The sequence below is a fragment of the Pseudorasbora parva genome, chromosome 8, assembly GCF_024679245.1.
Source record: "Pseudorasbora parva isolate DD20220531a chromosome 8, ASM2467924v1, whole genome shotgun sequence".
NCBI classification, from domain to species: domain Eukaryota; kingdom Metazoa; phylum Chordata; class Actinopteri; order Cypriniformes; family Gobionidae; genus Pseudorasbora; species Pseudorasbora parva.
The window spans coordinates 12,069,852-12,087,406 of NC_090179.1; the positions used below are offsets into that span (position 1 = coordinate 12,069,852).

A 17,555-nucleotide genomic window follows, 5' to 3' on the forward strand; every position below is an offset into this window, starting at 1 on the left:
AAAGAACACTTCGAGTGCATTTACATGCATGTTCTGAAGCCGATTGTGCCTAAAGCGGGTGAAGACGTATGCAAAGCTCAGCCCCGCACACCTCAGGATCTTACACCGCCACCTGACGCACACATTATATACACGCAAGCTCAATTTTGAATTGACTGACAGCAGATGAGCTGCACGAAAGCGCTCTGTGGTGCAGCAGGATTTTAAACAACTTCCCGAGTGGCTGCGGACAGGCGCTGAATGCTTCCACCGGTGTGTACACTCATTGAACGTGTTCTAATTTTAAAGGCGCGGTGCGAAGCTCAGCGCCCTTAAACGGGTCGCACACGGATGCTCAGCTCAGCTCAGCTCAGCTCCGCGACACGTCTTTAAAATATTGAGCACCCCCATATTGCCAAAATGGTATGATCCTCGTTTCATAACACCCGCAAAGATTCGACCGTGAGATCGATGGTCGAGTCAGGCTCCGCATATCGATGCATCGAATCTTCGACTATTCGGGGTCACCCCTAATATATACATATATATATATATATATATATATATATATATATATATATATATATATATATATATATATATATATATATATTATGGCATTTGCGCCCTTATTTACCACCCTTAAACCGGATGTTAAATTGTGCTGCTCTTGGTAGATTATGTTGATTATTATGGAAATGATCCGGCTGCGTCTGTGCACTTTAATTTGTCCAACATCAGTACATCACTCTCAGAACTTTACACTCCCATCTGCGCTTTTTTGGGGATTGCGCAGACTGATCTCATGAAAATGGTGTATGTATGACATGCCAATTTGTATGCCATTTTGGCGTGCTATAAAGACACATAATCGCTTTTTAGCGTGTTTATCAACGACGTTTCATTCTACCCCTCTACACTGCCACTACCCCTAAACCTACCCATCACACACACACACACAGCCCCTAAACCTACCCATCACAAGAAACATTCTGCATTTTTACATTTTCAAAAAATCATAATTTAGTATGTTTATAAATCCATTTACCTTGTGAACACACACATATTCAGACACATTTTGAATGCCTAACTCAAACTCTTCCCTAAACCTACCCATTTGTGTATTATAAAAAACAGGATATAACAGGCAGATACGACTGGAGGCACAATTTGTTCAGAAAGTACACATACTCCAAGTGTTCTGAGGCCAATTTGTGTGAGGAAAATCCCCAAAAGCGATCAGAACTTCGAGTCCATCTGCCAAAGATTAATAATACATTTGAAATATTGCCGCCGGAAGAAACGTCAGGTCAGCTTTGACAGCATTGGCTGTCGTGTGTCTCGTGACCAATTGCATCATTACGTCAGCTTTGATTGTAAAATGCCATTGGCTCTCGTGTGTCTTGTGACCGATCGCATTATTCTAAACTTGTCGTCTCGTGTATCATTTGAATCAGAAATATGAACGAATGCGTGTGTGTTCTGTTCACAAAGGGGCACGATCATCATTTCAACAACTAAAACATTAATATCAACTCTGTTCTTCACATGAAGATATCGGTTCAGAAGACTTGGAATGCAACATGAGTTAATACTTTTATAAATTTTTTTGGTCCGTTTTTGCAATAAATACATGTGACTGTACATTTATTTGCCTGTTACATGTTTTGTATTGTTGAGAGTGGGTAGATTTAGGGTAGGAGTGGAGTTAGTTGCTCCAAAATATAAAATTAGGCTATAAATATTAATTCTGTGATATCAGGTTGGCGGAATCACACGGCGTAGACATACACGCAGAGATGATGGCTTGTTTAGGCGTAGACATACACACGGAATCACAACGCGTAGACATACACGCGGATAGCTCAAAATGCATATAGATAACACACCACTTGCATTTAGAAAGTGGCATGTATGTTTACGCAAAATGTCATGTTGGCCCATGTTACATCTTAGGGCACGGACACACATCAGTTATGCGTGCATTGTTTAGGTATGCAGCGAATGTAATAACTCACAAGCCCTGTGGTTCTGGCGGCATAGGCGGCAACAACCAAAGTGACTGCACCGCCAAGCCAGGGCCGAATCCGAATGGCGATGGGTGAGTCGGGTTTAGAGGACGGGAGGAAAGGTCCAAGGATGAGTAGAGAAGAACCCAAAGAAATGTTTCCACTGTCTTTTAAGACAATTAATCTACACCTCTCCTGGGTTAGTTTGATCAATCCAGAGGGTGAATTCTGAGTGGGAAAGATTCTCTATATTTCTGTTTATGACCCAATTTGCATGTTTTATCAGGTGTCGTAAAGGGTGTCAAGTTTATACAGTTTTACTCCCAAGTTTGCTAAATGTACTAATGATACATTTCATAATCCTATTCTGTGCATCGTTGATTAAGACAAAGAGAGAGGAATATTTATATATCAAACATGTTATGACAGAGATATTAAAGCAGAAATACATTCTTACACAGGAATACAAGCACTTAAAGGTGCCCTAGAATGAAAAATTAAATTAACCTTGCCATTGTGGTGACCAACAAGTTAAACTGTATGAGACATTCACCCAGACGCGGCCCCTTTAAGGGAGCGGGTTTTCCAGCAAAAATGAGTTCCGGGTTAACGTTGTGTGACAGTTGTTTACATTGCTCGCTGTACAGTTTGGAGAATAATATTGAAGTGTTAGTAAAGCTGACTCGACGCATCTCCGTCTCCTGTCTCATCACTTATTGCACTCCACATTGGGGACCCGTTGAATAAGGTTGAATTATGTTACACAACGGCGGTGGTGAAAATGATGCCGTTGCGGCACCCGCTGCTGCTATCAGCGCGGCTAATGTCGGCGCGATCTACGCTGCCACCATCAAATTGCCAGACTTTTGGCAGAACAATCCACGACCATGGTTTCAACACATCGAGGCCCAGTTCCAGCTAAGAGGGATAACGCAGGATGTTACAAAGTATTTCCATGTGGTAGCAGCTTTGGATGCCTCGACGACAGCCAGGGCTATAGCACTATTAGAGGCTGCTCCGGCTGACGGCAAGTACGATGCACTTAAAACATTCCTGTTGCACCTCTTTGAACTGTCAGAGCTGGAGAAAGCAGACCGCCTGCTGTCCCTGAATGCCCGGTGGATGACCATGGCACTGCAGCTGCTGTGATAGCCCGCCGACAGCGTGAGGACGGCTGTTGTTATTACTATTTCAGGTTTGGGGCCAAGGCCAAACAGTGTCGTCAGTCTTGCAGTTTTGGAGCCCAGGGAAAAGCCAGGGCCGGTGCTCATTAGCAGCTCTGGCCATGACTGCAAGCTGTTAGTCACCACTGACGCCTTTTCTGGCCGACGGCTGCTAGTTGATTCTGGGGCTCAGCACAGCATCCTGCCTGCGAAGATTGTGGATAATTTATATGCGAAATGCGGGGTGGAAAACCCTACGATGGGCCTTTCCGTGTCCTGGCCAGAGGGTCTAAGAACTTTGTTGTGGATATGGGGGGTAGGCCTGTGCGGGTGGCGGCTGACCGTCTCAAGCCTGCTCATGTGGATATTGGTGAACCGCTTCAGCTGGCCCAGCCCCCAAGGAGAGGGCGCCCTCCGGCGGCAGCCTTGGCCCCTGCCCATGCCCCTAGCACTGTCCCTGCCCCGCCCCTTGCCCTATGCCCCCCTCCTGTTAAGTGCAGCCGGTATGGCCACCTGGTCCGCCCCCCTATACGTTGACTCTTAGGGACTGTTATGAGGTGGACTGTTCTGTTTGGGGTACCTGTTCGGGCTGGGCCTGTTATTATGGGTGAATTCGTTTTCGTTTTCTTTCACGCCGGGTTCCAACACCTCGCCGGGGCTTCCCATTCTTTCCGGACCTGCACAATTTCGTCCCTTAAACCCCCGGTACTGCCCATCAAGCCATGCTGCGATAATGGTGAATGTGAAGAGACATCTCTGATTTAATCTGTCGGGGATGAAAGAGAATGACAAAAGCTTTCTCTTAGGCTCCCCGATTTCGCCTTCGGGTCTGTTCGGCGACGCCAATAATACCGTCGTCGACAGATTCCAGGAGGCAAAAAAATTAATTGTCAGCTTTCCAACAGTTCCTCCCTGGTTGTCCTAAAGGGAAGGCTGTCCAAAGTGGGCAGCCTCAGCCGTCGACTAGCTCCTCGCACCGGCAGGTGCAGAAGAAGAGCGTCGCCTTTAGAGCCCCTCCTCCGGGAGCTTGTCAACAAAGGCGGCGCTCTCAGCAGCATCAGCAGTCTTCAAGGCCGAAGGGCGATCTGGAGAACGTCCTTCTCGCCAAGAAGGCTGCTGGAAAGAGGTCCTAGCCGGAGCAGGGCTTCTAAGAGCGGTCCCTCCCGCGCGGACGCAACCGAGGTTGTTTTCCGTGCGGCGCTCTTGGGAAAACGATGTGGTAATCCCGCCGTCACAGACGCTTCGGCCACATCGTTTTCCCAGGGGCAAGTGCTGTCCCAGTCGCCACGAAAAGACCTGCGAAGGGACGGCACTTGTCCCCACACACCGAAAACGGCACTTGTCCCCACACACCGAAAATCCCTGCTCCCTGCCGGGACTCCGCTTCAGGGGGCTGGGAACGAGATTCAAATAACACCCGAGGTCAGCCTCAAGAGGCTGATTCCCTTAGTAGATTATCTCGGTGCATGGAAATGCCTTCCGAATATATCAAAATGGGTCCTGCGTACTGTAGAGATAGGGTACAGAATGCAGTTCGATCACCCCCCTCCAAAATTCAATGGGGTGATGACGGGTTCTACAGCCGGTACTTTATTGTTCCAAAAAAGGATGGAGGGCTTCGGCCGATTTTAGATCTAAGGTATCTGAACCGGTCTCTGAGGAGATTCAGGTTCAAGATGTTGACAATCTCTGCCATCGTGAGTCACGATAGATTTAAAAGACGCCTATTTCCATATATCCATCCTTCCATGCCACAGGAAGTTTCTGAGGTTCGCTTTCGGGGGCGAAGCGTACAAATATCGTGTTCTTCCGTTCGGTCTAGCTCTTTCCCCTTGCACATTCACGAAGTGCATGGATGCAGCTCTGGCTCCATTGAGACTTCAGGGCATCCGTGTACTGAATTATATCGACGACTGGCGCAGTCGTACGAGATGGCAGTTTTGGCAGGCCGGGTTATGTGCCTAAGGTGCCCTCTAATGTGGTCAGATCTTTAGTACTACAGGCTTTCCATCCTCCGCCTCATGTGACGGCGGAAGAAGGGAGACTTTTTCTCTTGTGCCCCGTTAGGGCTCTAAGAATATATCTGGAGAGGTCAGCGCAGTGGAGAAAATCTGAACAGCTGTTAGTGTGTTTTGGTCCGCCTAAGAAGGGATTGCCTGCAGCTACTCCCACTTTTAGTAACTGGATAGTGCAGGCTATTGCCTCGGCATATCAGGTGTGCGGTTTGCCTTCACCTATAGCCACTAGGGCACACTCCACCAGGGGCATGGCCTCTTCAGTGGCTCTTGTTTCCGGCGTTCCAATGCAGGATATCTGTGAGGTGGCTGGTTGGGCAACTCAACACACATTTATACGGTTTTACAGTCTTCACCTCCCTGCGACTCCCGGCGCCAGGGTGCTCTAGTCCTAATTTTGCCTGGGTTCCAGCTTCACATTAGGGCAGGCATACCCTTGGTGTGGCATAGTGGGTACTCATTCCCCAATTCGTCGTTTCGACGCAGTGCGAAGTTCCCTCGATAAAGGGAATGTCTCGGGTTATGTATATAACCCTTGTTCCCTGAGAGGGAACGAGCACTGCGTCTCGTCGCCACACCGCGTATCGCCTGAGAGCGTTTTGCTTCATCGCGATAATTGACGCTACTATGCGCCAGCATCCCCTTTATAGCTTCCGGTTATGCCGTCACATCTACGTCATGACGTAACACCAATCAGGATTGGACTAGTTTCATTCATACTTCAGATGCGTTGATGCTTAGGGAGCATCCCCAATTCGTCGTTTCGACGCAGTGCTCGTTCCCTCTCAGGGAACAAGGGTTATATACATAACCCGAGACGTTAATGTTGTGTGACAGTTGTTTACATTGCTCGCTGTACAGTTTGGAGAATAATATTGAAGTGTTAGTAAAGCTGACTCGACGCATTTCTGTCTCCTGTCTAATCACTTATTGCACTCCACACCATGGTGAAATAATAAGAGTTCGGTACATGGACATTACATACTCTGAGTCTCAAACATCATTGCCTACTACTTCTCGGAAAAAAATGCTTCTCAACATAAACCCAACAGTTACTCAAGCATCGGGGATCATTTATATGCACGCCCCTAACATTTGCATCTGTCCAAACATGTGCATTGTCAGGCGGAAATGACGGTAACTGGGACTGCAGATAAACAAACTTCTCTCATGGACACACGTCATGTTCCAGGCTTTGCAGGATACTTTTCCACCCTTCCCAGAGATAAAAAAATGTCAACAGTCATGGTTGATGTTTATAATCCGATACCACAACAATTTAATTCAAGATTGTTCGTTTGTTTGGCCAATTTCAAGCAAGCTTCGCTCAGCGTCTTAAACTGAAGAAAGTGGCAATTACAACTGTATTCCTGCAAGCAGTAAGTAACGATTTATCCACTTAATGACTGTTTAAACAATTTCCGATTAAATTGAAAGTTTATTAGAGAGACAGCATTGTCTAGATAACGCAAGATGCTAGTACAGTAACAATAGGAAACACCAAGTACCATACAAAACTAAATAGTGTGTCTAATGACAAAGGTTAATATTATTTTGTATTACAAAATACAACCGTAGAAACTTTGCTTAGAGCGTTCACTCGATCCTTCTAGCAAACGTCACCTTTTCCACCATATAAGTTAAAATGATAGTCATTTGACGAGGCTATTCATTTTGTAAAAATATCAGTTATATATTTATATTTTTGAGAACTGAAGTATGGTGTTTCCTATGATGTTTTTGCCTATTTGCATTTCAGATTAGGCTACATCACAGTCACTGCATAACGTTAGCCTACATTGTGACTAACGTTATATAAACATGCAATATCGTTGACGAAAAAAGAGAAGTCTGAAATGAAGGCTGAATGACACAGAATATCTCAAATGGAGATTGATAAAATGCAGCTTACTTTGTTTATTGGTGTTTTCAGTTCACCGGCGCGCAAGAGAGAGCTCGTATGCATATGGTTGCCAGATTGGACATGTTTAGATAAAAAACACCGGATGCATACAGGGATTTTTTTCACAGAAAAGCTCTGTTTGGGGGGTTTAATTACTGAAATCTGGCAACCACACGATGGCCAGCTCTTTCTCGTGTGTGGATGATCTGAAAACACCAATAAACAAGTAAGCTGCATTTTATCAAACTCAACTTGAGATGTTTTGCTTGAAGTGTCATTTTGTCTGTCTGTGCTCTGTCAGGACGGTCAGGACTGAACAGCTGAACTGCTTGTGAGCTGTTGAAATAAGCCAATCAGAGCAGAGCTCAACATCAATATTCATGACCCTTCCAAATAAGTCAAAAACAGGGCATTACATACTAGGGACAATTTATAGGGTTGTAAATGGACCTGTAAAACCGTTTCCACCAAAATTACCCGGAACAATTTGTACCAAGAACTTTTTTTTACACTTTTCTCCCCCCAGACCTGCAACTGTCTGCGTTTCCACCGCGATATAAAGTTCCGTGAAGATTAGGCTAATTAGTCCGGTGATGTAGGACTGAGAGCGACTGCTTCTCCAATTCAGTGACGGACAGTAATCATTTTTGCGTGACACTAGCCACGTTTACAAGCACACTTTTTTTGTCATTCCGATAAGTACAAGATACAAGATAAGTTATCTAAGCCGATCTGGTGTTTACATGTGATGACTTTCAATCGCAGTCATATTTTGTGACATGCAGTTTGTCTGCTGCATCAAAAATGTCAACGCTGTTTTCTCCACCAGCTGGAATGTGTTAACTGTAGCCATAGCAACTCTTAATGGTCTAATATGGTCACCAGGACTAATACTGAAATCAAGCGCAAATACATGTTTTTTGCAATATTGTCCTGTTTAACCATGTGAAGCTGCTTTGAAACAATTGTCACTGTAAAAGTGCTATATAAATAAAGTTGCTTGATAGATTGATAGCTAACTGCCCAGTGGCTTTAGTGCTGGATTCCCTCAAGATTGCTCCTCTGTGGGTCTTACCCTGTCCACACTCAAGGTGTATATGGCTGATTTTGTGGCTTTCCACACTCCTGTGAGTGATGGGCCTCTGAGGAAGCACCATCTGGTTGTACGTTACCTCCATGCTGCTCGGAGGATGAGGCCTTCATCTTGCGCCAGTGGAGAAAATCAGACCATTTGTAGCTTGTCGGCCACACAGTTGAGCACACCAGGAACATGAATGGCCTGAAGTGACCTCAAATGCTTCTGACTCCATAGGAGGGGATGGCGGGCAAGTTGCAAAATGCAACAAGATAGCATACCACCTTGTCTTTGATGTACGCAATGGTTGCAGTGTTGTCCCTACGGATCAAGTCAAGTCACCTTTATTTATATAGAGTTTTTTAAAAAGTAGCTTCACTGTGTTAACAGGAAAATAATGCAACATAATCTTATTTGGCTGTACAGCCATTCTGGTGAAAATGGTGATGTCATCCAGCTAATTTCAATTGTCATATAGTGTCAATGCGGGAAGATCAGTCATATAGTTGAAATTTAAGTGTCCCCAACTGAGCAAGGCAAAAGTCAAAGGTGACCAACCAAAAACTTCCAAAACTTCATCAGGGCCAGAATGTTTATTCTGATATTAGCCCTTTGGCTTGAATGCTCTGTTTTAAGGGGCTTGTCTGCTGTGAAACTTCAGTGAAAACGTCCACTGTTGCGATTTGCTGACATCTTTGCATTTGAAATGAGTGGCGAAGGTGCGTGGTTTAGTCAGGCGCCAACAGCAGCTGCAGCCACACTGCCAGTCCAGAAAGAGAGAGATGGAAAGATTGCTGAGAAAGTGTTATTGTACTGAGTTGTTGAGAGTGCTTTGCAGTTGTCACTAGGGAGCACACTGTTTCATAAGGCTTCGGGTAAATTAACCTTTTGGCGAACCAATGGGCTGGAAAGCCTTAGTTGTTCAGGAAGCCTCATTTAGTCATCACTAACAAAACACAAAGAGCTTATAAAGGGAAGAAATCAAGAGGGAACAGGTGGGAGAAATGAAACACTAATCAGATAAAATTCCACCTTTTTGTGCAAATGCTGGTATAAGCATGGCATGACAGAATCGGGCCCTCTATTAGCGCAGACCACCAAGCTGCCCGGTCTTCCACAAGGTAATGCCTTTCAGTCGGGATTGATGTTAAAGACATTTATGTTCCGCTTGACGACATCCTTAATGTGGAGCTTGGGTTGGCCACGAGGGCGATGTTCCACTGCTAAGTCTCCATGAAAATGGACTTTGGAAAGATCATCCGGCATATGGATTACATGGCTGATCCATCTGAGACATCTCTTCCAGATCACAGTGGACATGTCCCTGCTTTAGTGAGCTTCAGCAAGGTAGTGTTCGGGACCCGATCCTGCCATGACATGGTAAAGGATCTGTCATAGACAATGAACGTGAAAAGTATTAAGCCTGTGCTCCTGCCGCAGGTATGTAGGCCACGTTTTGATTCCATATAGAAGAACGGAGAGCAAACAGGATTCATATATCTGCACCTTTACTTTGAGAGAAAGGATATTGAGGCACGAAGGGAGTGTTCAGTGCCTCAATATGAGCTAGAACTGAATCCTGGTGTTCAGTTCAGGATCAAGGTTTTTGTTTGCTGTCAGGGTTGAGTCGAGATTTCACATTTCTCAACAACCGACAGCACCATTAATGGTGACATGAGGGGGAGCGGGAACGTTCTGAGACATCACCACTGTCTTACTGAGGCTTATGGTGAGTCTGAACTCTCTGCAGGCAGCAGCAAAATAATTGCACATCTCCAGACTTTCGTGTTAAGTGGGAGCCACAAAGGCAGTGTCATCTGCATAGAGCAACTTGTGTGCAAGGACATGCATCACCCTGGTTCTGGACCTCAGAACCTGAGCCAGGCTCAAGAAGTTGCCACCACACCTGGTGTGACAAGAAAATGTTAATATAAATATTTTTTGAAACCGGGTCCCAGAGTGGATAAATCTGAAATGACACCCATGCGTTTTCTTGTGTACAGCCAATCCGTATATTGTGTGAAATAGTGATGTCATCACTATCCACAAGATCCAGAAATGTCTGTTGCAGTACAGACAAGAAAATGTTATTATAAATATTTTTTGAAACCGGGTCCCAGAGTGGATAAATCTGTACTATGTACTATGATACGGTCTCAGTACTATGATACGGTCTAAATCCTGACTGGAAATCCTCACATATACCATTTCTTTCTAAAAAGGAACATAATTGTGAAGACACAGCCTTTTATAGGCCTTTTCTAGTATTTTTGATAGAAACGGTAGATTCGAGATTGGCCTGTAATTGACAGGGATCACTTTGGGATCAAGTTGCGTTTTTTTAATAAGTGGTTTTATTATAGCCAACTTAAAAGTTTTCGGTACATATCCTAATGTCAGGGATGAATTAATAATATTAAGCAGAGGATCTATGACCTTTGGAAGCATCTCTTTTAGTAGCCTAGTCTGTATAGGGTCAAGCATACATGTTTGATTTTGATGATTTAACAAGTTTATCCAATTCTTCTCCTCCTATAGCAGTGAATGAGTGTAATATTTCTTCAGTGACACTACAATGTTCTCTCTGCAGTGATACTGTAGTAGATGGATGCATGGTTATAATTTTATTCATAATATTATCAATCTTACTAGTAAAGAAGTTCATAAAGTCATTACTGCTGTGTTGTTTACAAATGTCAGAAGTTGAAGCTTTATCTTTTGTTAATTTAGCCACTGTATCGAATAAATACCTAGGGTTTTGTTTGTTTTCTTCTAAAAGAGTTGAGAAATAAGCAGATCTAGCAGTTTGTATGGCTTTTCTGTATGCAATCATGCTCTCTTTCCACAAATTGCGAAAAACCTCTAGTTTTGTTTTCTTCTAGCTGCGCTCAATTTTTCTGGCTGCTGTTTTAAGGGCCCGAGTGTGCTCGTTGTACCACGGCGTTGGATTATTTGCTTTAATCTTCTTTAAGCGCTGGAGAGCAACTATGTCTAAAGTGCTAGTAAAGAGAGAGTCAATAGTTTCTGTTGCAACATCAAGTTCCTCTTGGCTAGCTGTAATGCTGAGAAGATGGAACTGATGAGGAAGATTAGGTACAAAGCAATCTTTAGTCACAGCGGTTATAGTCCTGCCATATTTGAATAGAGGGGATGGCTTTGCTGTCTTAGCTAAATTAAGTATACATGATATTAGGTAATGATCTGAGATGTCATCGCTCTGCTGCAGAATTTTAACGGTATCAACATTTATTCAATGTGACATTATTAGATCTAAAGTATGATTAAGGCGATGAGTGCGTCACGATACGTTATGTCTAACTCCAGTAGAGTTTAGATTGTCTCTAAATGCCAATCCCAATGCGTCTTTTTCATTGTCTACATTAATATTAAAATCACCAACAATTAGTACTTTATATGCAGCCAGTACTAACTCTGATAGAAAACCAGCAAATTCTTTGATAAAGTCTGTATTGTGCCCTGGTGGCCTGTGTACAGTAGCCAACACAAATGTCAAACGGGATTTATCATTTACACTACACAACGTTACATAAAGCACCTAAACTTCAAAGGAATTATATTTGAAACTAGATTTTTCAGTAATGCTGAAGATATTATTATAAATTACAGCAACACCTCCCCCTTTACCTTTCAGACGTGGCTCATGTTTATAACAATAATCTTGGGGGGTGCACTCATTTAAAGTAATCTAGTCGTCAGGTTTTAGCCAGGTTTCTGTCAAACACAGCACATCTAAGTTATGATCTATAATCATATCATTAACAATAAGCGTTTTTGGCGAAAGGGATCGAATATTCAGCAACCTGAGCTTTATAAATTGTTCATCCGTATTATATCTGTTGTTTATTTGTTGGACATTAATTAAATTGTTACAGTTGAATGGTTTTGATGGTTTTTTGTATTTACTAATTTGGGGAACATTTTCTACTTAAAGCTATTTTTCGTTATTAACCCAGTGTTTTGTATGTGAATGCTGTTTTACCTGTATATTACCACAGGACTAAAGCACAAAGCTTTGTTTACAAAGGAAATACATTCGCAGATGTAACATTGCAGCCCTGGATGAGAGAGGTGGGCTGAGCCCAATTTAAGATTTGCCAGCTTTTTAATTCTGTTTTGCGATCTGGTTACCCGATTTTCCGATTTCCGTGAATTTTAACAATAGGCCTAAGATTAGTCAATTTTAGCCCACTGGACATCTAGTTTCTTTTCTCAAATTTTCACTCGCGTCGCACTCATTTTCACAGGAAATTATAAACGTTTCTTCCTTTCGTTTGCGTATAATTAAGTCTATTATACCCATTCAAATCTATGGTAAAGACTGTAGGATGAATACCTTTTGACAAATTTTATTTTATAAAATTTTATGTTTCTGCTTGTTATTACAACACTTGAGCCACATCAATTTTATTTGAATAGCGCATTTCACACCCACATTTTACTTTTGTTTTCTCTGGCAGTGCATAATCAAACATAGCCTAAATGTCTTGACCCTGTGGAAGATAATATTCACTATTCAGCCCTTTTAGAACAAGTGTTGCTTTGCAACATCAGGAGAAAACATGAAGACAAAGATATTTGAAAATGTGTCTATCCAGCTCGTGTCCCACATTCTTTTCAAAGCACAGAGCGGCAAAGGACGCATCTTTACGGGGGAAAAGGCTAGGAATCTATCTATCTTTTTTAAACTAATATTTAATTTTCTTATATTCTTTGGGTTACCATTATTTACTGATAATGGTTTAATTGTTTAACAGGCTGCAGTGAGTTGTTTCACTGACTGATCTTATATGGAAACAGTCCTTCACAAAAAGTCTGTCTTTCCCAGTCTTTCAAAATGTTGTTTTTTTATGAAACTTAGCCATATTCAAGTGTTGATAAAAAAAGGAATGAATGAAGCTAGAATAAAACATTTTTTTTGTTTGTTAATATATGCATGCTCAGATATTCATTAAACTAAATATTCTATGGGCTATTAAATTTTTGTGAAAATTGTCAAAAATCTTGGAGGTGGCTGGCAACTTTTTTTAAAAAATGCTGGAGGGGAAAGAGTTTAGAGTAATTTATAGTAAGGTAGTGTAACGATGAGTCAACAGATTGGGGATCCAAATGCAACTTTATTAAGACAGCAGTTCACAATCGAAGTCCAGGTTTCAGGCAAGGTCAAAACACATGCAGGCAGTCCAAACAAACACAACACAACAAGGCAGGGAACGCAGGCAAGAGAGTAGCCCAGAGACAGGCAGGTGATCCAAAACCAAGAGACAATAAACATGAGAGACCGCTCAGAATTGCAGTGTTACACTTTACAAGACTTCACAGTGAATGGCAGAGTGAACATGGTTTATATAGACTGAGGTGATGATGCTAATGGCACACAGGTGTAAACAATGATGGCTGATGAGTCAGGGCAAAGGATTATGGGGAATGGAGTCCGAAATGGGGATAAATATTTAGGTGAAGGAACCTAAATATTTACAGATGAGGGTTTGTTTGGAGAGAAGACGAAACGGAGTTCTTTATTAAACTCATAAAAGACAATATAGGATTACAGTAATACTGGATTCTAAACACAGAAATGCTACATTATCATGAAGACCTTGAAGCAGATCTGACACACACACACACACACACACACACACACACACACACACACACACACACACCTCATATCCGTGCCGCTTAAGTAACCTAAGGGGTTTCCATTAATGTTTGGATACCACATGTCTCCTTCCAATAAAAATAATGGCTAGTGTGGTGGATGGGATATACAAACCTACCAAGTGCCATAATTTTGGAATGACCTATCGCGAGAGGAAAGTAATATGTTTTAGTCGCTTAACTGCAGCTATGGAAACGCTGTAATTTCGCAACAGTTTTTTATTGACATTTAAGGAAAATCACAAAAGTTTTTCGCAAATCTGGAATGGAAACGCAGCTAGTGCTACCCAATGGAAGAATCCCCAGGGAGGCCCCGCAGGGCCTACTATCTGCCAGCTACTCGTAGCCGGCACTGGGGCCGGGGAACGACCTCAGGGAGGCCTGGTGAGGCCTGGTAACTGATAGCAGACCATGCTAGCCACCCTGGATAGCAACCATGCTCACTGTCATAGGAACTGGGAACCGGGGGCTCGTCCTCCAGGAGAGGCCTACTTTCTATCACCCAGTGGCTGAGGCCCTGGAGCACCCCCTCAGGAGAAGCCAGATGAGGCCTGCTGTAACCAAGCAGGCCCTCAGGGAGGCCAGGTGAGGCCTACTACCTGTCGTCCAACACCTAAAGCATGGGGATACCCCCTCAAGGGAAGCCTGGCCAGTCCTGCTGCACCCCAGCAGGCCCTCAGGGAGGCCTAGGGAGGCCTACTAATTCGGCTTGTAGCAATGACAGCGACAAATGCTCGCTGGCAGGTTGGATGAATGCTGGCCGCTCCAAGTGGGGCTGACAGTGGCTGTCTGCTTGGCTGATGAAGAACTAGAACTAGACTTGTCAACAAGGTTCTGCTGAAGCCGACATTGCCGGGGATATTCCTCCTAGGCACACATGGGCCCCGATGTCGCGACGCCCCCACAAGGAGGTTTTTACATTCAAAAACATCAAAATTAATAAATTAATTAATAGATGTATCAACTTTATTTAAATAGCACTTTTACAATGACGATTGTTTCAAAGCAGCATCACAATGTTAAACAGGACAATATTGCAACAAAATTTTATTTGGCTGTACAGTCGTTCTGGAGAAAACAGTGATGTTATCAGCTTATTTTAATTTATCATATAGCTACAATGTTGGCAGATCAGTATTATAGTTAATAGAATTAAATCTATTTAGAAGTGCATAATCCGAGGGTATCAGATGTGCCATTCCTGCCTGAAGACGAGGGCAGGGGCGCAGCCAATCCCCCAGGAGGTATGGACAGGGCTATCCTGGTGGTGGTGGGGATTGTCGCTTCTGTATCTGCGAACTCAAACGTGTAAGTACAGAGCTTTTATACAGTGAGCATGAGAATATCATTGGATTAGAGTGAAGGCAATAAGTGACATAGTAATTGCGTCTTTCCAGCAGAACTTACGCTAAAGCTTTCATTTCTCCTCTGGCCTATTAACAAACAGTATATGAGTATTATTTTGGCAACCGTAATCATAATGAATAAGTAATTGGCTATCTACTACACTGGTTTTGAGGCTCTCTTCTGGGTTTTGATGGTTCTGCCGCACTGGAGACTTGGAAGTAAATGTCCACGGCTACGATTGGATAAGATTTGGATATTTAATTAGCTTCTGTTCCCCTGTCAATTGAGGGATAGTTTTGAAAGCGGCAACCGGAATGATTCTCTCACAGGGCCTGCAAAACGTCTTTATTAAACAAACACCATGATTTATCTCTCATCCACCTGCGATTGTTTGGAATATCATTGTTTTATTACTTGGCCTGCCTGATCAGTGGATATAAGTGCGAACCGCACACACATGCACATGTCCTTCAAATATCAAGTCAAGAGAGTAAATATCGCTGACCAAGAAAGGAATATTATTTCACTATTTAAAATTCACCGGCCTGCCAACGGGATTATGTTTTGGTAGCCCATCTGGAAAACAGATAGCCCCAGGACTTTGGGCTTTGCGAGCCCTGGCCTATACAAGTGCGATTTTGATCCCGAATCGCAATAAACCAATAAAAAAAAAGCATTCTCCACGCTGTGACAGCGTGATATGGTATGTTCTGTTAGACACATACACATAATCAAAATGATCTTTAACCATGCAATACTGTCACATATTAAAACATGTTTTACTCACATAAGTTTGATGCACAATTCCTGTCAGTTCAATTATAGAATTGTGGAGTGAAATAAGTGAGGAGACCGGACACAGAGATGCGTCGAGTCAGCTTTACTATCCACTTCAGTAATTCACAAAAACTGTACAGCGAGAGATGTAAACAACAGTCACACACCGTTTAACTGGAACCACTAAAACTCAAGTACCTACCCCCTTAAAGAACAGTCTCTGGGTGAAATGTTTCTTTCAGTTTCCCCTGTGGGTCACCACAGAATAATCAATTAATCTCAATATGTCTACAAATCCAGCTCGACCGGTGTCTTGTTTACAAACAATTCTGCAGTCAAATGAAGCAAACAAACATGCAACGTCTTACACACGTGAGCTGGAACTTCCTTAAAAATAACGTTTAACCACTCTCATTCCTAATATTAGAATCTGAAGGAAGGTTATGCAGGAACTGTGTTTTTCCGCAACCAGGCACAGTGCAGTATCTTACTATCTTCTGCATGTTTATTGCTTGGTAGCCTGATCCGTTTAGCTCCACGAGTTTGTACATTTTTATCTGTTGAGGTGGTATTTCTGGATTCCATGACATCAATTCATCTCTCGTTTTCAGGGCCTGGTGTCAATAAAAGCTTTTCTTTGACTAAAAAGGTAGTTTTCAGCTCTGAAACTTTCAGGATATTCTTATATCACAACGAACGTTTCTATATATATCAAAGGCTCAAGGGAATGTTGATGTCTCAATTCATCACCCCTTTAATTGTGCATGCTTCGGGTGTATGGGGTCAGTAAAAGCAAATCTCATATCATCACACAAATGACATATTTACCTGGCAATGCTGTAAAGCACATGCAAATAAAGAACTTTTGTGATTGCGAATAAGTGCAGTGTCCTGTGAGCAACTCTATTAACATGTGATGTGAATATATGTCAAGGTTGAGTTGAACAAACGGAGGCACCAGAACTGCAACTCATAGAATGTGCACTGTGGCACGAGACTACTATAGTTTTTCAAAAGCAGATAATGGAGACAAGTCACAAACAACCGTAGTGTTCATCAAAACAGTAGGTAATTCTGGATTCTTACATGGGTGATGATGAGAGAAAGACACTGACATTCTGAATTCAAATGGCAATAAAATCTATCGACTCAGCCCTGTAAATGTCAAAAATACCTTACGAATTCATGAGGAACAATTACCATCTGAAAATTGCACAAGGATGGTGAAGATAATTGTGGGCTGCCGCTGCAAGCGGGGTCTCCCACAGGCTTGGATGTTTTATGTGAACTCGAAGTAGTTTTGGAATTTTTGCTGTAAGATTAGCTTCCCTTTTTTTCTCTTTCAAACTTATATTTATATTTTTGCACACTATTGTAGCTTTCTTTCTCATATATATATATATATATATATATATATATATATATATATATATATATATATATATATATATATATATATATATATAATGTTATATAAGGCTGATCAAGCAATATAGGCAAATTTCCCATTTTCTACATGTGAAAGCATAACGCAAAGGGATCACTTTTGATCACTTTCCCCCTCTGTCCGCTGGCCCTGGGGTTTTAGCCCCACCTAGCCCTTATGTT

The 17,555-nt window shown here is 42.6% G+C and overlaps 1 protein-coding gene across 1 annotated transcript in view; it reads left to right on the forward strand.

Moving 5' to 3' along the window:
- lipt2 (lipoyl(octanoyl) transferase 2) overlaps positions 1-17,555 on the forward strand; it is a 571,631-nt gene that overhangs the window by 125,313 nt on the left and 428,763 nt on the right. The window lies entirely within an intron of this gene.